We start from the raw sequence: 26,853 nt of genomic DNA, 5'->3' as shown, positions 1-26,853 counted from the left end.
TTCAAAGCAGAAGACTATATTAAAACAAATGCAATGAATGTAATTAAAAACTAAATACAGGTTAAGAAATGAACCAAAGCAAAATCACGACACTGTTTCCTGGTACAATGCCCATTGTAATACATCAACGAGAACAACCTGCCTTTTCTGAATTTGAATGAAAGCTTTAGGGGCTAACTGTTCTCTGGTGCATTCTCCAAGGCAACGAACTAATTAGAATCCACTTGCCAACCAATCAGCACCGTTTTCTCATACAGTATAAATTGTTGTTTCCTTTGAAATTTGGTATTCTTGTGTCTGCCCTGACAAATGCAAGGTGAAAAGATTCAGCAGCATTTTTGGTAGTTTATGCAGAGCAAGTTCTGTAATTACAAACTACACAGTATCTCAAACTGATGCTTTGTATTTGTGCTGAAAGCAGACGGTGAAGAAACACTTTCTTTATATTCCTTATATTTGTTTCCAAGCCCTTCTTCATATTACAGATGTGTAAAGTCATTAATGTTCTACTTGGTAGAATTTCAATATCACCAATGCCAGTTTTGCTTTCAGCTTCTCTTCAATAGATTAGCCAATAAAGGGGCTGGTTTAGCACAGTGGGCTAAATAGCTGGCTTGTAATGCAGAACAAGGCAGCAGCGCAGGTTTAATTCCCGTACCAGCCTCCCCGAACAGGCGCCGGAATGTGGCGACTAGGGGCTTTTCACAGTAACTTCATTGAAGCCTACTTGTGACAATAAGCAATTATTGTTATTATTAATCATCCAAATGTAATCTAATATACACTCAATGTCAATCCACACAAAATTTGATTGTAATGAACCCTTTAATCCATAACATAAGTGAAGCAGAAAACACTACAAGGTACTTACTCAACTTCCAGTTAAATAACACCGCTTTCAATTCATACCGTAGTACCTCAATTCACAAACTGCTTCCTGCAAAAGCTATCTCTAGCCCTAACAGAAAACTTATTGTGGTAGTTGGTGGTATTCTCAAACCTTGCATTAATTAGCTTTTCTACTTTCAATTCCTTTGCAGATGGTGAAGGACACCTTTCCTATTAAAAAGCCAGAACCATATAGTTTGGCAACACACAAATGACGAGGCACAGAATAGGATTGTCATTGTGAGTCTTCAAACCAGTCTATACTTTGATTCAGGAAGGACCTTCATGCAAGTTGCACTTTGGCTTTTCTTTAAGCTTGGCAGAATAGAATGGTTCATTGCATTTTAAAGGTTTACTTTAGTGCTACTGGCAACTGTGCGAAAACTGTGGACTGGGAGATACGTTGGCCTGACTACAGCATTAGACAAATGTGGAAGTAGCTGTGAATGAGGTACACATTCACAAGAGATACCCAAAACCTGAAACAGCAGATTGATGTTGCGTTCTCCCTTTCACCTTGTTAAGGGGAAACAATTTAACTAAAAGGTAAATTCCATAAACACGACTTCTAAAGAGACCATTCCTTAAATATTGATGGCCCAGTAGCATATGTCTGATTCGAAAGAAGTAGAACCAGAAAGTTAACCTCTCTATAAAGGGCCTTAATCTTCATTGGAGCAAATTCTACCTCATAAAAAGAGTAACAAATGTACTGAGCAGAGTAATACGAAAAAAAATGAAATGAAAATTGCTTATTGTCACAAGTAGACTTCAAATGAAGTTACTGTGAGAAGCCCCTAGTCGCCACATTCCGACGCCTGTTTGGGGAGGCTGGTACGGGAATTGAACCCGCGCTGCTGGCCTGCCTTGGTCTGCTTTTTCTTTTCGGCGGGAATTCAGCTGTTGGAGTGGGCGGAGCTACAGAGTCGAGCGGTGAGTATTTAAACTAGCTGCTTCACGGATTAGAGTCTTTTCGGCGGGAATTCAGCTGTTGGAATGGGCGAAGCGGTATTTAAACTAGCTGCTTAAACAGTGGCCGCAGGGTCTTTGGGGATAAATTTGAAGAGGGACATCACAGCAAAGCAGTTGATTGGCTGGTAAGGAAAGTGCTCCAATTAGCAGTAGCTGGGAGAAACTTAACTCTTCGTGTGTTGGTAAGTATTGTGATTGGCAAGTAAAATCTTTATTCCTTTCACTTATTCATTATTTGATATATTTATAATCATTTAAGGTAAAGTCTAAAAATGGCAGGAGATCCCAGACCCGTGTTATACTCCTCATGCTCAATGTGGGAGTTCAGGGACGCGGCCGATGCCCCTGACTCCTTCATGTGCGGGAAGTGTGTCCAGCTGTAGCTCCTGTTAGACCGCACGACGGCTCTGGAGCTGCGGATGGACTCACTTTGGAGCATCCGCGATGCTGAGGTCGTGGATAGCACGTTCAGTGAGTTGGTCATACCGCAGATTAGGATTGGTGAGGGAGACGGGGAATGGGTGACCAAAAGGCAGAGAAAGAACTGGAAGGCAGTGCAGATGGCCCTTGCGGTCATCTCCCTCCAAAACAGGTATACCGTTCGGATACTGTTGGGGGAGATGACTCACCAGGGGAAGGCAGTAGTACCAAGGTTCATGGCACCGTGGCTGGCTCTGCTGCACAGAAGGGCAGGAAAAAGACTGGCAGGGCTATAGTCATAGGAGATTCAATCCTAAGGGGAGTAGACTGGCATTTCTGTGGTCGTAAACGAGACTCCCGAATAGTATGTTGCCTCCCGGGTGCACGGGTCAGGGATGTCTCAGATCGGCTGCAGGACATACTGAAGGGGGAGGGTGAACAGCCAGTTGTCGTGGTGCATATAGGCACCAACGATATAGGTAAAAACAGGATGAGATCCTACAATCAGAATTTAGGGAGTTAGGAGATAAGTTAAAAAGTAGGTCCTCAAGGTAGTAATCTCAGGATTGCTACCAGTGCCACCAGACAGTCAGAGTAGAAATTCAAGAATAGTCAGAATGAATACGTGGCTTGAGAGATGGTGCAGGAGGGTTCAGATTTTTGGGACATTGGAACCGGTTCTAGGGGCGGTGGGACCATTACAAATCAGATGGTCTACACCTGGACAGGACTGGAACCAATGTCCTAGGGGGTGCTTTTGCTAACACTGTTGGGGAGGTTTTAAACTAAAGTGGCAGGGGGATGGGAACCAGATTAGGAAGTTAGAGGTCAGTAAAGAGGCAGCAACTAAAGCCAGTAAGGTACTAGATAATAAACTCATTGCGACTAAGGGGAAGAGTAGACAGGGAAGAGATGATGAAGGCAAAGGGACAGGTGGTCTGAGGTGCATTTGTTTTAATGCGGAAAGTGTAGCAGGTAAAGCAGAGGAATTTAGGTCTTGGATTAGTACCTGGGAATATGATGTTATTTGGTATTACTGAGACTTGGTTGAGGGAACTAAATATCCCAGGGTATAGATGTTTCAGGAGGGATAGAGAGGAAGGTAAAAGGGGTGGAGGAGTTGCATTACTGGTCAGAGATGATAGCACAGTTGTGATCCAGGAGGGCACTATAGAGGATTCGAGCACTGAGGCAATATGGGTAGAGCTAAGAAATAGGAAGGGTGCATTAACATTGTTGGGACTTTACTACAGGCCTCCCAAAAGCGAGCGTGAAGTAGAGGTACAAATATGTAGACAGATTATTGAAAAATGTAGGAGCAATAGGTTGGTCGTGATGGGAGATTTTAACTTCCCCAACATTGAATGGGATTCATGTAGTGTTGGAGGCGTAGATGGAGCAGAATTTGTAAGGAGCATCCAGGAGAGTTTTTTTTGAGCAGTATGTACATAGTCCAACTCGGGAAGGGACAATACTGGACCTGGTATTGGGGAATGATCTCAGCCAGGTGGTGAAGTTTCAGTCGGTGATTACTTTGGGAATAGCGATCACAATTCTGTAAGTTTTAGAATACTCATGGACAAAGACGCGAGTGGTCCTAAAGGAGGAGTGCTAAATTGGGGAAAGGCCAAGCATAACAAAATTCGGCAGGAGCTAGGGAATGTGGATTGGGAGCAGCTGTTTAAGGGTAAATCCACATTTGAAATGTGGGAGTCTTTTAAGGAAAGGTTGATTAGAGTGCAGGACAGACATGTCCCTGTGAAAATGAGGGATAGAAATGGCAAGATTAGGGAACCATGGATGACGGGTGGAATTGTGAGACTAGCTAAGATGAAAGAGGAAGCATACATAAGATATAGGCGACTTAAAACTGATGAAGCTTTGGAGGAATATTGGGAAAGTAGGACAAATCTCAAAACGCACAATAAAGAGGGCTAAAAGGGGTCATGAAATATCTTTGGCTAACAGGGTTAAGGAAAATCGCAAAGCTTTTTATTTGTGTATAAGGAGCAAGAGGGTAGTGAAAGGATTGGCCCACTCAAGGACAAAAGAGGTAATTTTTTGTGTGGAGTCAGAGGAAATTGACTTCAGTAAGGCGTTTGATAAAGTTTCCCATGGCAGGTTGATGGAAAAAGTGAAGTCACATGGGGTTCAGGGTGTACTAGCTAGATGGATAAAGAACTGGCTGGGCAACAGGAGACAGAGAGTAGTGGTGGAAGGGAGTGTCTCAAAATGGAGAAGGGTGACTAGTGGTGTTCCACAGGGATCCGTGCTCGGACCACTGTTGTTTGTGATCGACATAAATGACCTGGAGGAAGGTATAGGTGGTCTGATTACCAAGTTTGCAGATGATACTAAGATTGGTGGAGTTGCAGGTAGCGAGGAGGACTGTCAGAGAACGGTGCCGAGATTCTTGAGTGTTGTTGGAGCAAGTGGAGACCACTCTACTACCACTCCTGACTTGTGCCTTGGGAAATCTGGAGGTGAATTATTTGCCACAGAATTCCCAGCCTCTAACCTGTTCTTGGAGCCACAGTATTTATATGGCTAGTCCAGTTCAGTTTCTGGTCAATGGTAACCCCCAGGATGTGGGGGATTCAGCGATGGTAATGTTTTGGAATGTCGGTGGGGAGATGGTTAAATTCTCCCTTGTTGGAGATGGTCATTGCCTGGCACTTGTGTGGTGCAAATGTTACTTGCCACTTATGAGCCCAAGCCTGAATGATGACCAAGTCTGGTTGAATTCAGTATTTTTTGTCAAGACAGGAGGGTTACGGCCACACAATGTGAGGCAACAGAGTGCCCAACAAAGCAGAGAAACTCTTATATATTGTCCATGGTTTGACATATTGGCAGAAATCTTGGTATTAACTCTTGCCAATCATTGCATGTTTGTCAAGGAAAAAGGCATTTAGTTCTGTTACAGATGTCTAAAGCTAAATAGGGAGGACAATTTTGGAAGAAGAAAATTCAAAGCAAACCAGCAGAGATTCACAGTTCACAATATTGAAGCAGCACACATGAAGGGCAAACCGTGCGGAGTGCTGGGGAGACGATAATGAGATGTCCAAGTGTTCATGTCAGAACTCAGCCGTCCATTACCTTATACAAAGTAGCGGCATAAAGACTACATGCGACTGATCTCCTCACCAGGTGAAGAATAGCTTAGCAAGGCTTGTACGGGCACCACCTAAGTGACACTTGCAGAATGTGAAGTTCTTTTGACAGGTAATCACTGTTGTACGAAATGCATTAGACAGTTTATACGCAGCAAGGTCCCACATACAGAAATGTGATTGTAGGAGTATTTTCAAAGACTGAGTATTGAGATGCCTTTTACATGGGGTTCCTTCGTCTTAGTCACAGCTCAGTTGAACACACAGACCTGCAGTCACATCAACTCTGGTTAAGACGGCTTTATTTTTCCAAGCTTGGTCAACGTACGCGGGAGAGCAATTTGGATAAATGCTCAAACCACTCTACTTTACACTGTGCAGACACACCAATTATACAATTTTCCAAAAAGTCAATAGCCAGTTGGACTTGATCCAATCCTTGGAGCTGTCAATTTTATATTGACCAATGAAGCTAACTTTAAGCAACATGGGGCCTCACGGTAGCATGGTGGTTAGCATCAATGCTTCACAGCTCCAGGGTCCCAGGTTCGATTCCCGGCTGGGTCACTGTCTGTGTGGAGTCTGCACGTCCTCCCCGTGTGTGCGTGGGTTTCCTCCGGGTGCTCCGGTTTCCTCCCACAGTCCAAAGATGTGCGGGTTAGGTGGATTGGCCATGCTAAATTGCCCGTAGTGTAAGGTTAATGGGGGGATTGTTGGGTTACGGGTTACGTGGGTTTAAGTAGGGTGATCATTGCTCGGCACAACATCGGAGGGCCGAAGGGCCTGTTCTGTGCTGTACTGTTCTATGTTCTATGTGTACATTTTACAGATTATTAAATTTCTCCATCTAACAGAGGCAATAAAAGTTATGTAATAACGAGATACCAGGCACCACTGAAGAAAGTAAGCAATCAACAGAAATGGATTCTAATACCTATGCCATGCGAGTGGTAGAATTCTGCTGGTGCTGAACAGTAAAATGTAGTCAATATAAACCAAACGATCCTGACGTTTTCCTTTGAAAAGGTATTGAAAATATTTATTGACTTTGTGGAAGCAGTGGTAACACACTCAGAATTATCCATGTGATTGCCTCAGTGATATCTCTTGGAGAAAGAATGTGTACATGCATTAGGTTCAGTTCCAGTGTCCTCTGTTATTGAACAGTCTGTCAACATTAACTCTCTATGCTCACATGAGCAAAAACCAAGGAATTGTACCCTGCAATAGCTGCCATATTTTGTGTAGTTGGGGGTGGACCAGTTGGGAAGATCCTGACAATTCCAGTATCTTCATTAAATATTGCTCAACATTAAAGGCACTTACACATTATAAAACAAAGGACTTAGCTTTTATTGCAGATTCTAAGAGGTCACGATGAGGACAGGATTAGAAACTGTGAACAGATATTAACAGACACAATCTGCAACGACAGACATGGTGCGTTCTGGGCACTGAGTCAGACAATCAGGAAATGATAAGGAGACTTACAAATACAATAAACTAGCTGAGAAAGGGGGAATAATAATTTATAGGATGACTTAATAGGTTAACGTATTGCACACCAATTAAAACTAACCAGAACATGGTGGCATGTTATCATTGCAACACAACTGTATAAATGATACAATGCACAAAAGCTCATGAGGATTTGAACTTCCAGCTTGAACGAGTGTGAACAGATTAGAACTACAAGCTTACAATGTTTCTTGATGAGCTCCCCACTGAGTATCTGTCCATATCAGTGATTATTGGTGACTGTATATAGTGGGTTGCGTAATATGATTAAAACGCATTCAACCAAGGTCTCAATATTACCTTGGTTTAGAGCATTTTTAAGTTTGCAAACATCCTGGAAAAGAACATATATTTAGTTTATTTAGGGGGGGAAAAAATCTAACATTTAAGCGAGAACATTTAAGCGGAAGGAAAACAAAGACAACAGTTAATGCATTTTCCAATTTTTATCTACTTTCCTAAAAAAGTTTATTTTTAAGAGTTACTTGTCATTAGTAATTCAGGAACAAAAGTAGGGCGGGTAAAAACTTATCCGCATCTAACATGATTGGGAAGGATTGAAACAGGTCAGAAACAGCCAAGCTGGTAACAAATCTTATTTGATCTCTTCACCTTTTTATTTTGTGACACGGAGAGATATTGAAAATGTCATGCAACACCAGATAATTGAGAAAGAATTAAATTTTCTCTGTCGTAACAAGGGGCAGCCCAATTTGTTTATTCAGTCATCTTCCTTGCTGTGAAAATGCACCACTTCTACTTTTCCTGTTGGAAGTTTGCTAAATTGCTTTACTGGTGTCACATGGTGGAAAATGCAGAGCTGCTGAATGTGTTCACTCCTTTGAAACATTGCCCAAGAGATGGGAAATAATTTATTTTGATGGAACAACTGCACAATGATGGTCCTTTGCTTGAAGAGCCAATAGGCTTGGATGGAATGTGTACATACTTGGAATATAAAGAAAACAATTTAAGAATTTCCAGTTTGCTGCTGCTTATTTTCCCTCAGACCAAATTTTCAGCTCAGTGAAATTCGGCATTTTTCGAGACCCCCGCCATTTGAAGGTATCGAGTAATCCTGTTGTGCGACCTGCAGATCTGTCTCAGAAGTTCTGACTTTTCAAAAAAAGTCAGAGTCAACAGATACTGGAGAATGAAGTGGGGAGCTGTGATTCTTATGGTGCAATTTACAACTCAATGGAAACATTGGATGCATTTCTTCAGTGTAGGAAAAACAAACAATTCTATATTGTATGAAAACCGAATTATTCATATATATTCTCACTGTGCTCACCCCAGTCCAACGCTGGCATCTCCACATCATGTATATGAGAAACATAGGTTTGAGCCAGAGAGCACAGAGTTATAATAGTTAGGCAGATTCCAATGTTGAAATGATTAGACAATATTTTGGCGAGGGGAAGCTGTTGAATTCTACATATATTGCTACATTAGTTTTTACACCATTCACTTAGTGTGGTTAATAAAACAGGGACATTTTCCACATTACTGTGAGGAACAAGCAGTAAGAGTTGGTAATGATTTTGGAGCCGCCAGAGGGCTCATTATGTAAGAAAAGGCTGGAGTCAAAGCTACAGTTTATTGCAAAGCTAAATGTTGTTAGTTACTGGCTAGGAAAGTACTACAGGTTACTGAAAATACACTACTCCAGTTTGAGCAACTTGTTCCAGAACAAAGAAAAACATAAATCAATTTCCTGCATTGAACAATTCTTTGTGTTTGAACGGACTGATTTTTTAATTTTAGCCGCATTGCTCTCAAGTAATTTAATGTCTGAATGGATTTTTGATGTTTGTAATGGTCCTATTCCATGTAAATTAGTCGGGTTAGTAGGATCAGGAGAGGGAATCATAGAAAGATTACTGCACAGGAAGAGGCCACTTGGTCTATCATATCTATACCAGCCAAAGAACAAGCCACCCAGCCTAACTCATGACACTAAAATAGGCGGGACAGTAAATTACAATGAAGAAATAAGAAATTTACAAATGGATATAGACAGGTTGGGTAAGTAGGCCTCACACAACTCGATTGCCAATTATTCCTTTCTCATTACACAATACCCAGTCTAGGATGGCCTGTTCTCGGCGCTGTTTGATTCTGGCCCTTGATTTCTCTGCCTATCACTTTTCTTATTCCACTTTTGTTCTTGTCCTGGTTTCCCCCTCTTCTGCCTCTTCGTAGAGGTTCCCACCCTCCTGCCATTTTAGTTTAAACACTGTTTTAACCCATATGCTTTATGCTTTGGTTAATAAATGAAAGGATTCCATATAGCTTCTTAACCTTGACAATCTGAATTCTCCCTCAGTGTACCCGAACAGGCGCCCAAGTGTGGCGCCTCGGGGATTTTCACAGTAACTTTACTGCAGTGTTCATGTAAGCCTACTTGTGACACTAATAAAGATTCATTAATTATTATTATCGGCCCGTCCTGTGAGCTTCAGGGATCCATAGAATTCCTCCAGTGCAGGAAGGCATTCAGGCCATCGGGTCTCTTCCGACCCTGTGAAAGAGCACCCTACCTAGACCCACTCCACCACCCTGTCCCTATAAACTCCATCTAACCTGCACATCTTTGGACTGTGGCAGGAAACCAGAGCACCCGGGGGAAACCCACGCAGATACAGGGAGAAACAACATGCAAACTACACACAGGTAGTCTTCCAAAACCGGAATTGAACCCGGTTACCTGGCACCATCCGGCAGCAGTGTTAACCACTGTGCCGCCCCTTATAGACATTCACTCCAACGTCCCTCACTTCCTCCGCACCTCGCAGTATCCTCCCAGTTTATTCCCTTGACCTCCTCAAATGCATCACCTCACACATCCCAATTCCATTTGCGATTTTTCTGCCCACCTGACTAGTTCATTGATACCTTCCTGCAGATTACAGCTATCATACTTGCTATGTACCATGCAGCCAATCTCTGTGTCGTCTGTATTTTGACGTTAACAATCTGGAACTCAGGAAGTAGACACTCACCTATTTAATATCTAACAGCTGCCAGTCTCAGAATCGTTTCCCCTTGGATCTGATAACCAATCAATCAGTAGGGCGTACCTGGAAGAACAGAATTGTTTGTCCAATCAAAAAATTGGTCAGTGTCCTTAAAACACCAGAGTTATCATTAGCAAAAAACAATGACAGACAGATTAGCCAAGGACAGCCCAATTCAGTGCTACAACTTTCTGCTTAGAGAGTCTGGTAACCATACTGAGTATTAGACTCAATCACAAGTATCACCTTTACCTGCACTGGCAGTTTTAGTCAGACCGCCATCCGGGGAGCAGATGTACCATGAGAGTACATTCATGGCTGATCCTCTTTAAGCAGGTATACTCTAGCTGTGGAAAATGCAGCCCCCAGGTCAAAGTTCCCCAGAAAGGACATGCCTATGCAGGAGAAACACCTTGAATGCATTGATAAAATATAATGGCTGACTTTAAGGGCAAGTTATTTTCTGAATTGTACGCATGTAGTTATTATACAATAAATCCTTTTGTCACCAGCACCAGATAGGTTTTGTGGGAAAGTAGAATAAATACACAAAGCAAAAAGTAGGGATTTACAGAGGTGCAGCAAGTGATAATATCAAATGAGTATTGCTGTAGACTCAAAGCTGATCAATAATTTATCAAAATCATTTACACATCAATTCAGTAGAACTCACCACAAAGTGACAAGCACAAGTTCTATACCTGCAACTTCCCGCATTGCTGATCTCAAACGGCTACATGGATTCGTACCAAGGAAAGGTTGGAGTATGCTTGTAAAGGAAGTGAGAACAATGGGAGATTGGTTGCAGTTGGAGTGCATTGGATACCCTTCTGTAGGTCTAAATGAAGTGCTCGCTAGATTAACTGCATGTATTTATTCAAAGTAAAGTGTTGATGAACCATCAATCGAACGCGAGACAAGTTGCTGTACAAAAGTTAGGCTTTAATAAGCTAGAAGTTAGCCCTGCGGTCGACTACAGTAAATGGACGACTGCCGGGCGTTCTGGCTATTTATACCTCGATATGGAGGCGTGGTTAACTCAGCCTCTCGACCAATCGGAGAGCCGTCACATGACTGGTCTCAACCAATCGGTCGAGAGGCACATGACCGACCAGGGCCAATGGTAAGCCGGTGTTCTGCACCAATGGCAGACAGCTATGCAAATCATACCACCACATTCACCCCTTGCAGAGAAAGAAGCCGGGGGGGGGGGGGGGGACTGGTGGTATGAGTAGCAGCCAGAGAAGGGAGAAAATTTTTTTTTCTCTTTTTTAAATTATTTTTTTTTGGCTTCCCACTGGCCCAGACAATTAACAATAGTACAAAGTGTCCCAACAAGGTCCATGGAGTTGTTGTAAATTAAATCGATTCGATCAGTCTTTTCGTGGCCCATGACGTTCTGGCAGACCGCCGCAGTGGAGTAGGTGACGTCGGTTCAGTCGATGGTGGTGGTTCCGCTGACGTCCTGGAGCGATGGTCCTTGAACAGTCTCCATCACCCGAGCTGGCGGTGGAGACGCCATGGATGGGGAAGGGGTGGCCAGGGTGGGGCGCTGGGGGAAAAAAAAACAGGGGGGTCTGTGGTGAAGGGGGGGGGGGGGGGGGGGGGGAAGGCCACACGCCGGTGGGTGCCCGGTCCCGGAGGGAGACCGTGTCCTGCCGACCATCGGGGTACTTCACGTACGCATACTGCGGGTTAGCGTGGAGTAACTGGACTTGTTCCACCAAAGGGTCTGACTTGTGCACCCGCACATGCTTCCGGAGCAAGATGGGTCCGGGGGCGGCCAGCCACGTCGGGAGAGGGGATCCGGAGGACGACTTCCTGGAGAAAACAAGAAGACGTTCATGAGGTGTCTGATTTGTTGCGGTACAGAGGAGTGAGCGGATAGAATGTAGGGCATCGGGGATAACCTCTTGCCATCGGGAAATAGGGAGATCTCTGGACCGGAGGGCCAGTAGGATGGTCTTCCAGATGGTGCCATTCTCCCGCTCGACCTGCCCGTTACCCCGAGGGTTATAGCTGGTCGTCCTGCTAGAGGCAATGCCCCTGTTGAACAGGAATTGACGCAGCTCGTCGCTCATAAATGAGGACCCCCGATCGCTATGTATGTACGCGGGGTAGCCGAACAGGGAGAAAATGGAGAGGAGGGCCTTAATGACGGTCGATGTGGTCATGTCGGGGCAGGGAATGGCGAAGGGGAAGCGGGAGTATTCGTCGATTACCGCCAGGAAGTAAATGTTGCGGTTGTTAGAGGGAAGGGGCCCCTTGAAGTCAATGCTGAGACGTTCAAAGGGGCGGGATGCTTTGATCAGATGTGCGCGCTCGGGGCGGTAGAAGTGCGGCTTGCACTCTGCGCAGATGTGGCAGTCACGGGTTACTGTCCTGACTTCCGCGATGGAGAAAGGCAGGTTGCGGGCCTTAATGAAATGGTAGAGACGGGTCACCCCTGGATGGCAGAGGTCCGCGTGGAGGGAGCGGAGGCGGTCTGTCTGCGCGCTGGCGCAGGTACCACAGGCCAGGGCATCAGGAGGCTCATTGAGCTTCCCAGGACGATACAAGATCTCATAGTTGTACGTGGACAACTCGATCCGCCACCGTAAGATCTTGTCATTCTTAATCTTGCCCCTTTGTGCATTATCAAACATGAAGACTACTGACCGTTGGTCTGTGAGGAGGGTAAACCTCCTGCCGGCCAAATAGTGCCTCCAGTGTCGCACAGCTTCGACTATGGCCTGGGCTTCCTTTTCCACAGAGGGGTGGCGGAGTTCGGAAGCCTGGAGGGTTCTGGAGAAGAAGGCCACGGGTCTGCCCGCTTGGTTCAGGGTGGCCGCCAGAGCTACTTCTGATGCGTCGCTCTCGACCTGGAAGGGGAGGGACTCGTCGATGGCGCGCATCGTGGCCTTTGCGATGTCCGCTTTGATGCGGCTAAAGGCCTGGCAGGCCTCTGCCGACAGCGGGAAGGTCGTGGTTTGAATGAGGGGACGGGCCTTGTCAGCGTAATTGGGAACCCATTGGGCGTAGTAAGCAAAGAAACCCAGGCAGCGTTTGAGGGATTTGAGGGTATTGGGGAGAGGGAGTTCCATCAGGGGGCGCATGCGTTCGGGGTCGGGGCCTATCACTCCGTTACGCACTACGTAGCCGAGGATGGCTAGACGGTCGGTGCTAAACACGCACTTATCCTTATTGTATGTGAGGTTAAGGAGTTTTGCGGTTTGGAGGAATTTCTGGAGGTTGGTGTCATGGTCCTGCTGATCGTGGCCGCAGATGGTGACATTATCAAGATACGGGAAGGTAGCCCGTAATCCGTACTTGTCGACCATTCGGTCCATCTCCCGTTGGAAGACCGAGACCCCATTTGTGACACCAAATGGAACCCTAAGGAAGTGGTAGAGGCGCCCATCTGCCTCAAACGCAGTGTATTTGCAGTCACTCGCGCGGAGGGGGAGCTGGTGGTAAGCAGAATTAAGGTCCACAGTGGAGAAGACTTTGTATTTCGCGATATCGTTTACCATGGCGGAAATACAGGGGAGAGGCTACGCATCCAGTTGCGTAAACCGGTTGATGGTCTGGCTATAGTCGATGACGGTTTTTCTCCCCAGTCCGGACCACCAGCACTTGGGCTCGCCAGGGACTGTTGCTGCCCTCGATGACCCCTTCCTTCAGCAACCTCTGGACCTCGGACCTGATGAAGGACCGGTCCTGGGCGCTGTACCGTCTGCTCCGTGTCGCGACGGGTTTGCAATGGGGGGTGAGATTAGCAAACAAGGAGGGGGGGTCCACTTTGAGGGACACGAGGCTGCAGACAGTGAGGGGGGTATAGGGCCGCCGAATTGGAAGGTCAAGCTCTGCAGGTTACACTGGAACTCCAGTCCTAGGAGTGCCGGTGCGCAAAGATCAGGGAGGACAAGGAGTTTGTAATTTTTAAAAACCTTTCCTTGGATCGCGAGGTCCGCGATGCAGCAGCCGGTGATGCGGACGGAGTGCGAACCTGAGGCTAACCCGATTGTGTTTTACAGGATGGACAGGGAGCGCGCAGTGTCTTACCGTGGCAGGGTGAACAAAGCTTTCTGTGCTCCCGGAGTCCAGCCCGTCTCGTGGCCGTTGAGATGGATCAGCGTTGTCGTTTTGGCGAGCGTGCGTGGTCGTGACTGGTCGAGTTGAATGGCCACGAGCCGTGGAGAAGAATCATCGTCGCAGTCGTCGTCGGCCAAGTAGGTGCTGGCAGAACCTTGCGTGCCGGTCCCGAAAGGTGGTGCCCAGGATCCGCACGTGGAGTCAGGGCCCCAAGATGGCGGCGCCCATGACCCGCACGTGGAGTCGGGGCCCCAAGATGGCAGCATCCAGGACCCGCACGTGGAGTCGGGGCCCCAAGATGGCGGCACCCAGGACCCGCACGTGGAGTTGGCGGCACCCAGGACCCGCACGTGGAGTCGGCGCCCCAAGATGGCGGCACCCACGGGTTCCTCGTGGTTGAGGGGGGCGGAGTTAGCGGTGCCGGCGGGCCGACTGGAGCGGCTGAGAGCGGGGGCAGAGAGGCGCGCAGGCCAGGCGCAGGGGCCCGGGGGCGGCAAGGAGAGAGTTGCGCGGTGCGCTGGGGGGGGCCCAAAAGGGCCCAGAGGAGAGGGGGAGGCGCGCAGGCCGGGCGCAGGGGCCCGGGGGAGAGATCGGCGTGGCGTACTGGAGGGGCCAGCAAGGGCCCGGAGGGGGGATCCCCGGTCGCTGCGCGGTACAGAGCGACCGATTTGGCCTGGCAGATGGAGGAGAGGTGGCCCTTCTTCCCGCAGCTCTCAGAGGGCGGAGCGGGCTGGGCAGCGCGGACGAGGGTGTTTCGCGAACCCACAGAAATAGCAGCGGGGCCCCGTGGACTTGTCGGGGCGTCCCGCGGCGCAGTCCTGAGGGAGGTCGGGAGCGGCGGATGGCGGTGGGGAAGCGTGCCAGGAGGCCCAGGGTGGTGCAGCGCGGCTGGGGACATAGGCACGGGCGTTTAGATCGGCGACCTCCAGGGAGATGGAGAGAGTCCGTGCCTCAGTTAAGCTGAGGTCGTCTTTCTCCAGCATCCCCTGGCGGATAGCGGGGGACTGCATCCCAGCCACGTAAGCATCTCTGATCAGCAGTTCCATGTGCTCCATGGCTGAAATTTGGAGGCAGGAGCAATTCCTCCCCAGGGCAGCGAGGGCCTGGTAAAATCGTTCTAATGACTCACCGGGGAGCTGTTGTCTGGTGGCCAGCAGATGTCGGGCGAATACTCTGTTGACTGGTTTAAGAAACTGTCCATTCAGCTTAAGCATGGCCGCATCGTAATCTTTTTCTTCCCTGATCATCGCGTAGGCTGCCGTGCCCACTCTGGAGTGGAGGATGTGAAGCTTCTGTGCCATGGTGGGGGGGCTGTTTGCAGACGCCAGGTATCCCTCAAGACAAGCCAGCCAATGTTGAAAGATTTCTGAGGCGTTCTGAGTTTGCGGAGGCATTCGGGCTTGATCCAGAGCTCCATCTTCAAAATTCTAGCTTATTAAAGTGATGAACCATCAATCGAACGCGAGACGAGTTGCTGTACAAAAGTTAGGCTTTAATAAGCTAGAAGTTAGCCCTGCGATCGACTACAGTAAATGGCCGACCGCCGGGTGTTCTGGCTATTCATACCTCGATATGGAGGCGTGGTTAACTCAGCCTCTCAACCAATCGGAGAGCCGTCACATGACTGGTCTCAACCAATCGGTCGAGAGGCACATGACCGACCAGGGCCAATGGTAAGCCGGTGTTCTGCACCAATGGCAGACAGCTATGCAAATCATACCACCACAAGTGTTCAAGCTAGGAGCTGTCTCCACGCTTGTTTGTGCACACGGCTCTGTCCAACACTAGACTGACCCCTGGTGCGGGTCATGTGTTCTCGTACAATGCTGTGTGGGCGGTACTGTACTAAGTCCCACGTTAACACGCTATGTGCCAGACCCTTATACTTCAGTCACCACCTGCCTCATTCACCTTCTGGCTGTCAGATGGTTTTGGAGGCAAACTGGGGACAGTCCATTTAGTGAGAGGGCTACTGTAATTTTGGGGACGTGCAGGAAACAGGGGTAAAGGACTCACTTTCGTTCCATTAGAATTAAAGGTGGAGAAATTTGTTATTTTTGTCTTGCCAACTGGCGTAACACTGCCAACCTGGCAAAAACATACATCTAGTAAGCTTGTCAATTTAACTTGCTACAGGGCAGCACGGTGGCGCAGTGGTTAGCACTGCTGCCTCATGGCGCCGAGGTCCCAGGTTCGATGCCGACCCTGGAACACTGTCCGTGTGGAGTTTGCACATTCTCCCCGTGTTTGCGTGGGTTTCATCCCCACAACCCAAAGATTTGCAGGGTAGGTGGATTGGCAACGCTAAATTGCCCCTTAATTGGAAAAATTAATTGGGTACTCTAAATTTATAAAAACAAACTTGTTACAGTTGCAGCACATGAACAGTTTGATGATTTGTACCATTTTCAAAGTAACATAAAGTTAGTTCCCAAGGAAGATCATTTTTTTTCCAATAAAGAATATTTTTCTAATCAGATCCTGCCTGTTAAATTTATTAACGTTAAGATTCTGAAGTTGCAGAACATCTCCCCTGTTGAAGATAAAATAAGAAAACCAAATGTTATGCACTTCTAGTTGTAAAAGAAACCCGTGGCTCTGAGGTGTACATAATATTTCAAATATGAGCCTTTTCAAAGTTTGGCAGTATAGCAGAGTAAGTTAAAGTTTCCATTCTGAGTCTGCCAATATTGTTTAAATTCACTGTCAAAGGATCCTCAAGAGGCTAGTATTTTCTTAATGTAACACCAAATTTTATGTCCTGGCAAAAAAAATATTGTTTTTTTTAATATTCAAAGCTACTTTTGAAACAATGAAATATACCTTACAAGGTTCGAACAGTCTTGCTATGGGCAAGAAGGCCAAAAATTTTATTTAGCAAATGGTATGAGTTAGCACTGGCCACAATTATTTAATTTCTCTATACACTGGCTGAATAAATTGTTCTTTATTTGGGTGTGTAATCTTATTTTCTGGATGCATGTTTATCTTCTTTCCATAGAGAATCCAAACTTCATGTAACCAATCACTATTGTCAATGGACCATTTGTCAATGTACTTTGTTGATTATTCTTTTGTCTAGTATGTACGTTCCCTTGGCCACAGAAACATACTGTACTTTGGTACATGTGACAATAAACCAATCAATCAATCGATTTAAACCAACAGTAATCCTAAAACAAACCTGCAACTATCTTGAAATGTTCAACAGCTACATTTTCCGCTGTGTTTTGGCTTGTACAAGAACAGCAAATGTCAGTCGGAAGATAAAACAAATGCAAAATGACAATAGATTTTTTAAATAAAAACCTTTAACCACCGTTTCTTCTTTTTCCCCATGGGATTACAGAAAGCCAAACTCCTAGACGGGCATGGAGGAGATGAGGTGGTTGTTCAGTCATTGAACTGTGGAAGCACTTTGGCTACTAAAGGTAAGCAATCTGAAAGAAGCTGATTAAGGTACACAGAATAACAATCAGAAGAATGAATAAATGAAATCAAATTACTGCAGATGCTGGAATCTGAAACAGAAAATACTGGACAATCTCAGCAGGTCTGACAGCATCTGTGGAAAGAGAAGGGAGCTAAACGTTTTGCATCTGGATGACTCTTTGTCAAAGTTTTGGCAGCTTTGGAATCTCAGAACAAGGGCTCAGCCTTTTCAGACTACAGAGAATTTTTTCACTCAGAGCTGTAATTCTTTAGAATTCACTACCTCAAGAGGATGGTGAATACTCAGTCGCTGTCTATACTCAAGACAAAGATCAACAGATATTTGCGTACTAAAGGAATCAAGGGACATTTGGATTTTGCAGGAACATGGAACTGAGATAGAAGATGAGTAATGAGCTTACTGAATGGAAGAGCAGGCTCGAAAGGGTCTCCGCCTGCGCCGATCCTTAAAAAGGTAAGAGACTTCAGAAGTGTTCAGTCGACGGAAGCTGATTTACCAAACAGCCCAACAGCAGACTTCCAAAGGTTCTCAACATTGGCAATAAGATCACCAGTGAAATAGCCAGACCACAAAGTAATCAGACATGATTGGAATCTGAATTTTCAAGATGAAAATTTGAAATTTGAAACATCAGCTTCCATGGGCTGAATTTCGACACCAGAAAAAGGGAGAGTTGGGGTTGGTCAAATGTTAAAAGTTTAAAAGTCTGGGGGAGAGTTGGTGGCATTGTGGTATTGTCATTGGACTAGACATTTCAATTCACTAAAAGTCTGGAATTAAACGTCTAATGCTGACCATGAAACGGTTGATTATCATAAAAACCCATCTGGTTTATTGGGGCTGGTTTAGCTCACTCAGCTAAATCGCTGGCTTTTAAAGCAGACCAAGCAGGCCAGCAGCGCGGTTCGATTCCCGTACCAGCCTCCCCGGACAGGCGCCGTAATGTGGCGACTAGGGGCTTTTCACAGTAACTTCATTGAAGCCTACTGGTGACAATAAGCGATTTTCATTTCATTTTCATTTCATTTTCATAATGTCCTTGTTTAGGGAACAATTTCTGCCATCCTTACCTAGTCTGGCCTACAAGTGACGCCAGATCCACAGCAATGTGGTCTCTCGAGACCTAATAAGCCACTCAGTCCAAGCACAATTAAGGATGGGGAATAAATGCTGGCCGATCCAGCAATGCCCACAATCCCAGGTTTACGAATGAATCAAAAATAAATGGCCCTCGCCTGCCCATTTCGAAGATTATTGAAAGTGGGGCTTAGGATGGGAAGCCAGCCTGCTCCCAGGAGGCCTGTTGGCAATTCAAATATGTCTGGCAGCCTTGGATTTAAACAGGTTGCACATTTTACACTGGTCATTTGGGTTTCCCAGGCGTCAGGCAACCCTGCAGTTGAAGGGGGACCGAGGACTGTTTCCAAGATGACGAGTGCAAATGGAGTACAAGCACCGCTTGCAGGCCAGGAGGGGCAAGAGTGCTTCCCCATCCACCTCCTAAAATCTCCCCCCACCCTATACAAAGATCGTAGTGCCCACCCTCCTCCCCTGGAGATCGAAGCCCACCCCAATTCCGAGTCAGGATTGTGTCTTGGACCTCCCTCCCTCGTGTGGCCTGCCCTTGGGACCTCCTCATTATCTGGAGGCCACGTCTGTCAGTCAGGCCAACCGCCAGGTGGGGAAACCGTCAAGTACAAAAGACAAATCCTGTGGAGTTAGGACTCTACGGTGTGTGGGGCAGCCCAGAGATGGGCTAATTAAGGACAGTTAACACAAGCTTTCAGAGGGCACCTCGGGTATAAGGAGAAAGCTGTGGGAGAACGGCAGCCATCTGGAACAGTAAAACGAAGAATCTGTTCCAGTTGGGTTACAGCTAATTTGCAAAACTTCCAGGTTTCCTGTCCAAAACTCTCCTGCCCGTCACCTCCGATGCCTATGGAACTGGTTACTGTTAATATCCACGCCAACAACTTAAATCTACCAATGTTAAGAGGTATTAGGACAGTATTTAAAAGGGTAAACAAAGACAGGTGAATATGTTTTAACCCAACAAGGATGCATAAGACGATTGAAAATGTAGGAACAAAGCCCAAGAGAAGATTAAATGTAAGAGAGTCAGAACAGAGGGCTTCATGGAGGTTATAGACTTATGGAATTCACTTGCAGTGTCAATGGTTTAGAATGAAACTACATTACTTCAATCATCCAGCTCAAGGTTTTGGGATGTGTGGCATGGAAATTATGAGTCGCAAATGTTCTCATTTAAATTTTTTTTCTGCTTTAATGATCCCCCTTGTGTAGCCATCAGCACCAGTGATAGAATCACAATAGAGTGTGTCCTTGCCTTTGTGTACACTTCCAGCAGGTATCACTACAGAAATTAGACAGAAAGGCTGAAATCTTTGTTTGATTGCTGTAGGTTTTCAACATGCAATACAGAGTGACGATTCACTAACTTGCACACGCTCGTGCTGCTCAGTAGTTTTTTCACCCTTTCCCATGACATGGCCCACAATCCAAATGTTTGCATTAGTGTTCCAAATCCGAAAGCATCAATCAAAGAAAAATAGAGGGGCGTCACACACCCCTCACATCATTCAGAACGTCCTCATTTAAAATAAACTTACCTCAAGCAGAGACTTCACTCGCTGTCTTGTACGACCACGTCTATAGCTCAATGTTTATGTATGGAGGTATCAGCCATTATTAAAACTTGAGATCAGTTAGCTGCAAGCAGAAAACAAGAGTTCAGATTAGTTTAACCTGTCCTTTTTGTGCAGCTGTTAACAGATTTTAGCTCAAGTGACCGAGATCATTGAAATTCGTTGCAAACTAAATGAATTCCTCTACAATCATAATTAATATTTCCAGATGCACTCGGTTTCCAGAAGCAATTCAAAAAATAATACATCTTAATAACGTTTATAATTTTTATCATGACATATGCACTGTAAACATAAATCCATATTGATAATTATAGTTTAGGATGTAATTCAAACAGGCAATGTATCAATTACCACCGGTCAGTGGCAACTCCCATTCTGGCACTGTTTACACTTATACGGAGTCTGAAGGTTGTAGTTCATGACGCACTAGAGACTTCAGCACATAATCTAGCCTGGCACTTCAGTGTAGTACCCAGGGAGTTCTGCAATGTCAAAAACGGCACCTTTCAGATGAGCCATTAGGTGGTAGATGGAAAGGTAAGCTGTGGGGAGGACACAAAGAGGCTGCAAAAAGGTATCGCTAGGTTCGGTGAGCGAACAACAAGGTGGCAGATGGAGTACAATATAGCGAAACGTGAAGATATTCTTGAAGAAAGAATATACTTCCATTGGGGCAGAACAGCAAAGGTCCCTGGGATAAGAGGATTGCCTATGAGGAGAGACGGGGCAAATGGGGTTTATATATCTCTGGAGTTTAGAAGAACGAGAGGCGATCTCATTGAAACCTACAAAATTCTGAAGGGGTTTGACAGGGTGGACCCATTGTTTCTGCTGTTCGGGGAATCAAAAACACGGGGGAGAATCAAAAACACGGGGGAGAATCAAAAACACGGGGGAGAATCAAAAACACGGGGGAGAATCAAAAACACGGGGGAGAATCAAAAACACGGGGGAGAATCAAAAACACGGGGGAGAATCAAAAACACGGGGGAGAATCAAAAACACGGGGGAGAATCAAAAACACGGGGGAGAATCAAAAACACGGGGGAGAATCAAAAACACGGGGGAGAATCAAAAACACGGGGGAGAATCAAAAACACGGGGGAGAATCAAAAACACGGGGGAGGGAATCAAAAACACGGGGGAGGGAATCAAAAACACGGGGGAGGGAATCAAAAACACGGGGGAGGGAATCAAAAACACGGGGGAGGGAATCAAAAACACGGGGGAGGGAATCAAAAACACGGGGGAGGGAATCAAAAACACGGGGGAGGGAATCAAAAACACGGGGGAGGGAATCAAAAACACGGGGGAGGGAATCAAAAACACGGGGGAGGGAATCAAAAACACGGGGGAGGGAATCAAAAACACGGGGGAGGGAATCAAAAACACGGGGGAGGGAATCAAAAACACGGGGGAGGGAATCAAAAACACGGGGGAGGGAATCAAAAACACGGGGGAGGGAATCAAAAACACGGGGGAGGGAATCAAAAACACGGGGGAGGGAATCAAAAACACGGGGGAGGGAATCAAAAACACGGGGGAGAATCAAAAACACGGGGAGAATTAAAAACACCGGGGGGGGGGGGGGGGGGGGGGGGGGAAATCTAAAACACGATTTAGAAATTTAATCCAACACCACAATACGCCTGAACATTGAGCTGCACCTAATTACATTTTTTAAACTAATACAGGGCTTCTCTCCCACATCCACAATCTCCATGCGAGTGCCTGTGAGGATATATTTTTCCCTGTCTTTTCCCGTTCGTGCTCTGAAACCAGCCATGGGAAAGGGAATGTTGGTTGAATAAAGCTCCCTCCCTCCCCGTGACATTGAGTATGGCCTTTGCACCTCTCTGCAATAGTACTGGCTCAGAAGTGCTATATGACGAATGTTGGGGTTAGGTGTTGTTCCATCACCCTGTGCTGCAGATCAACACACTGAACAATTTCCACATATAGCTGGCCGGAAACATTCTCCCAATTTCATCCTGCCTGTCGCAGGGGACTGACTGATGCAGACGTACAATTCACAATTTCTTGTGCCATTTGCCAGGTGGGCCGTCTTCACGTACCAGCCTCCACATTGAGTATCAACAGTGTATTTGACCATTGTGAGTTGGGTCAGGGGGAGAAGAATCATCACTATACCACTCAACCTGTTTTTCCCAATTTCCGACAGCAGCCAATGTGCAAAAGAGGTCCTTCCGTTAAATCAAGCAGAATTTCCGTGTCACCCACATAATGTGTGCTCCTAGGCCACTACATCCTCTGCCCCTTGCCCTGCCTATAAACCTCCCTCTGCAGCAAACTTCAGATTCAGATGGGGTCCTTTTGTACTCCAACCTGCCCTTTTTTTGATCTTCACTGAAAACAGACAAATCTCTCCTACATTTCAAACCAGAGGTCGACTCTAATTCAAAATTCAGAGAGAAATTCAACTTCTTCCTTCAGGCTAGCACGATTTGCAAACAAGAGAAACACTGTATTTGCATCTTTTGCAATTAGGGCAAATGTCAAACATATGCTGTAATTGCTGCTTCCACCTGGTCCACATTAAGTATAACTTTCATCATTCAAAGCAAGATGAAAGTAACAATTCTGCCAAAATTTCCTAATAGCCGTGAACGCACGACTGAAGTTCAAAGAGGTTTCTTTGCAAAATGAAATGGTCTCTGGGCTTGAAGTCTACTGGAGAAATCACAGCACAGGGAAATGTCATTCAACTCATGAACTGGTGTGCAAGGGGAACCATTGGCATTTATTTTGCAACAATTTGTTTGTCCTTTTGAAGTATTGATTAAATTCCCTTTTCAATTATATTGCAATGTCTATGAGTGTTTCCCAAACTTTTCCCAATGTGACCTTGTTTTATTGCCTCAGGTTTTGTATGACCCCAGAGTGAAAAATTGAGGCGTGAAGGGGGGGGGGGGGGGGCGGTGAAAGAGAGTTGAGACCTGTTTAGCAGGGCAGGGGGAGGATAACCAAGTCCCACCTTTCTACAAGGTATGATTAAAGCAGCAATCGGGCCTCAGAGAACAGACAGATTGAGCCACGTCCAACCAAAGAGAAAAAGTACAAATATTTTAAAAGGGCCTCAACAGCTTTGGAAATTCAGTCCGGGTTCCACGGCGCAGAGCTCATGACTCCCTAAATCTCCTCTTGCAACCGTGCTGGAGCTTAAGAGCCACAGTTTGGGAACTGCTGATCTAGCAACATAGAATGTTTGACGAACCTAATGTGTGGAGAAAATAGATCGTCTAACTTCCCAGTGTACTATCAATTCGCCAATCAGTGGAAGCAATCTTCATTTTATTTAGTCTTTCAAACTCTACTATAATTATTAAAACCCTCCATTACATCCCCACGCTGCTCTAGCAAACAGCCACAATTTTGTACATGCTGACCATATTTTGGGGAGCAGATCTGAAAGTGCCCATTTACGGATGAAAATCAGAACAGACTAAGTGCCTATGGAGTGCTCCAACCAGAATTGGGAATGCAAAGTCCCACCCATCGTCTTTTTTCTTTATTTATTCTTTTGTGGGATGTGCGCTTCACTGGCCATCTATTCCTAATTGTCCTTGAATTGAGTGGCTTGACCAGATACTTCAGAGGGACGTTGAGTGTCGACCACATTACCGCCAGTCTGGAGCCACGTGTCGGCCAGACCTGGTAAGGATGGCAACAAACCAAATTGGTTTTAACGATGATCGTTGTCATTGTGACCATTGCTAAGACTGGTTTTCTGTTTCAAGTTTATTCATTGAATTTAAATACCACCAGCTGTCGTGGTGGGATTTGGAGTAATATCCCCCAGAACCTGCTATAGTTGAATAGTGAGATGCCGAATGAGACAGTGAAACAGTGGACAATCTGTGCCATTTCCCACCAATTATCAGGGAACAATTCTAAACATCTGTAAACATTTTTAAAAGCAAACTAACCAACTACAGACAGACATTCTTGCAAAGCAACCAGCTACAGATTAAACAACAACTTCCATTCACACACAATATAAATAAAGTATAAACAAGCATTGTAATAAGACAAAAATAAAAGTCAAGATAAAGGAACTACAAGGAGTAAAGATTTATACTTTTACACAGAAGCAGGGGGAGTCCATTCGGCCCTTCAAGTCTGCTCAGTCATTCATTCTGATTATGGTTGATCATCAAGTTCGATACCCTGATCCTGCCTTCCTCCCATATCCCTTCAGTTAATACACTAATGTTCACAGTAAGTACACAGTCCATGTAAACCAATAGGAAAGATGTGGTCAGACATTCTACACTCTGAAATAGAGTGACAGACGGCACTCAAACAACCTCTTTGGCTCTCTCATCAACTCCCCCTAGATGCTCGTCACACTGTGAGCCCACTGGTCTCTCACTGGAACTCCCGTCTTCCACGTCTTCCACACAAGTGTTTCCAATCTCCACTCTCAAACAGTTTGGAATTGTCTCCTAAATGACACTTCCTCTCTCATGTCTTCCAAGGATCAACCTGCTGGGTTCCAATCTCTCCTTCTGGTATCCCTCTGCCCTCAAACGCCATGTGCATTCAAACTTCACCTTCCACACACATTCTCAGGTACCCAGGCATGCCAACAGAACACCACTGTTTCACAGGCCCTTAGTAAGGAGTCACCAAGCTCCTGATCCCTAGACCTCTGGCTTCTTGCAAGCCCACTCTGCTTTCCACCCGCTTTTTGCAGCTTTGCCTTTTTGGAAAGTCACTCTGCTCCTCACTCAACAGAATTCCCCCCCCCCCCTCCCCCTCCCCAGATTCCAGTTCTTTATTCCTTTGACTAGAGGTTCTTGAAATTTGCTTCTGTTCCTCTCCTGGTTTCAGGATCTTTCCATTCTTTAGCTCATGCTCTTTGCTGTTGCTCTTCATGTCCCTGGCCCTTACTTCTAGGTTACAGTCTTACAACTGAACTCAAACTGCTTTTGCTGCTTCTTTCGGCTATTAGACAACAGCCCAGTTTTGTATACCCTGTGTTTGTTTTAGAGTTGTTAAACCCTCATTAAAATGCAGACATCTTTTAAAGTGAAACTAAAACTGGGTCTTCTTAACACACAACTGCAGAAATAAATTAAGCTTAAACTTGACGGTATAGGTTATGCCCAACATACATAAAAACAAATATAAATTATCTAAAACTATAGTTATTCCCTAACACTTATCACTTGTGTATCTTCTGTTTATTGTCACCCTGCTGTTTCCACAAACAGGCAGGTTTTATTCTGATGAAAGACACTGCAATCCTTTAATTTATGATTACTTCTGACAGAGTTTGAAAAGACTGATGGTCACTAGATAGAACCAGAGCCACATAAAGTAGATCTGGTCAATGCAGACAAGAAAAGCAAATTCCCATTGAGTCACAATCTCTGACCAAATTATTAAAAAGATATTAAATAATTGGCACAAATGATTTAATTGCATGGACTATAAAATCACATATATAAGTGAGATCTTCATGCCTGCTTTCTATACTTTATAAAAGAACAGTCACTTAAGCAATTTTGTTTTTAAACAAGACATTAACAGTAAACCAAAACCAGATGAATATTTTACATAGCAATGTGATTTATAGCTGCAATGTGATTTATAGCTGCAATGTGATTTATTGTTCTGATTTCATCACATGTATTCTGTGCCAATATGCACTGTAAATGACCAAAAACCACATTTACTCCTGTAGTGCTGACTAGTAGTGATCATGTATTTCCACTCGGGAGATACATGCTGACATGTCGGGTAAAATATCAGTAAAAATAAATAACATACTTTCACCCTTCAGCCAAAATATAAAGCATCTTCATCTGCTTCAAAAACTCAAGTAAATTGTTTTTTTTTTAATATATATATAAATTTAGTGTACCCAATTCATTTTTTTCCAATTAAGGGGCAATTTAGCATGGCCAATTCACCTAACCTGCACATCTTTTGGGTTGTGGGGGTGAAACCCACGCAAACACGGGGAGAATGTGCAAACTCCACACGGACAGTGACCCAGAGCCGGGATCGAACCTGGGACCTCGGCGCCGTGAGGCAGCAGGGCTAGCCCACTGCGCCACCGTGCTGCCCCAAGTAAATTGTTTTTGCGGGTAAAAAGAAAACACATTGTGGCTAAACATGGCATATGGTAAGTAAGTATCTCCAGTTGCACAGTAACAGTATCTCAAATCATGACATCGGTCACCCAGTTTACGGATTCTGAATCAAGTATTATTCCCAACGATGGTATATCGGTTTCATTTAATTTGTGCAGATCATAATGGTGCACAGGAACTAGAACAATTACATTTTATTTCATTATTACATACATACATGGAAGCCACTTTCCGAGAGAGTGAGTGCGAGTGCGAGAGTGCGTGAGTGAGTGGAGAGTGTGCGTGAGTGAGAGTGTGAGAGCGAGAGTACAATTGAAAGTGAGAGTGCGAGTGAGCGAGAGTGTGAGCAAGAGTGTGAGCGAGAGTGTGTGAGTGAGCGAGTGTAAGTGTGAGCGAGCGTGAGTGTGAGCGAGAGCGTGTGTGAGCCCACATTCCTAGGAATAGTTATATTGTATCCGAATACTGTAGGTTTGAGATTAAAGATAGCATGAAATCTGGAACTGAAGTAAAGCAACTGAGCAATTAGATGGAGATTTTAAATGGCATGCATAGATAGCAATTCTTTGCATTGCATCCAACCACATATTCTGGAAAGATTTA

The 26,853-nt window shown here is 45.4% G+C and overlaps 1 protein-coding gene across 5 annotated transcripts in view; it reads right to left on the bottom strand.

Moving 5' to 3' along the window:
- mrtfba (myocardin related transcription factor Ba) overlaps nucleotides 1–26,853 on the bottom strand; it is a 268,477-nt gene that overhangs the window by 166,014 nt on the left and 75,610 nt on the right. For all 5 annotated transcript variants that reach the window (XM_038819577.1, XM_038819581.1, XM_038819579.1 and 2 more), the window contains 2 exons: nucleotides 20,093–20,192; nucleotides 9,920–9,997 (listed from right to left, as the gene is read on the bottom strand). The gene's annotated coding sequence lies outside the window, so the exon portion shown is untranslated. The remainder of the gene's footprint in view (nucleotides 1–9,919; nucleotides 9,998–20,092; nucleotides 20,193–26,853) is intronic.

The sequence above is a fragment of the Scyliorhinus canicula genome, chromosome 15 (genome assembly GCF_902713615.1).
Source record: "Scyliorhinus canicula chromosome 15, sScyCan1.1, whole genome shotgun sequence".
In the NCBI taxonomy this organism is placed as follows: Eukaryota; Metazoa; Chordata; class Chondrichthyes; order Carcharhiniformes; family Scyliorhinidae; genus Scyliorhinus; species Scyliorhinus canicula.
This window is presented reverse-complemented; position numbering and strand designations above follow the sequence as displayed.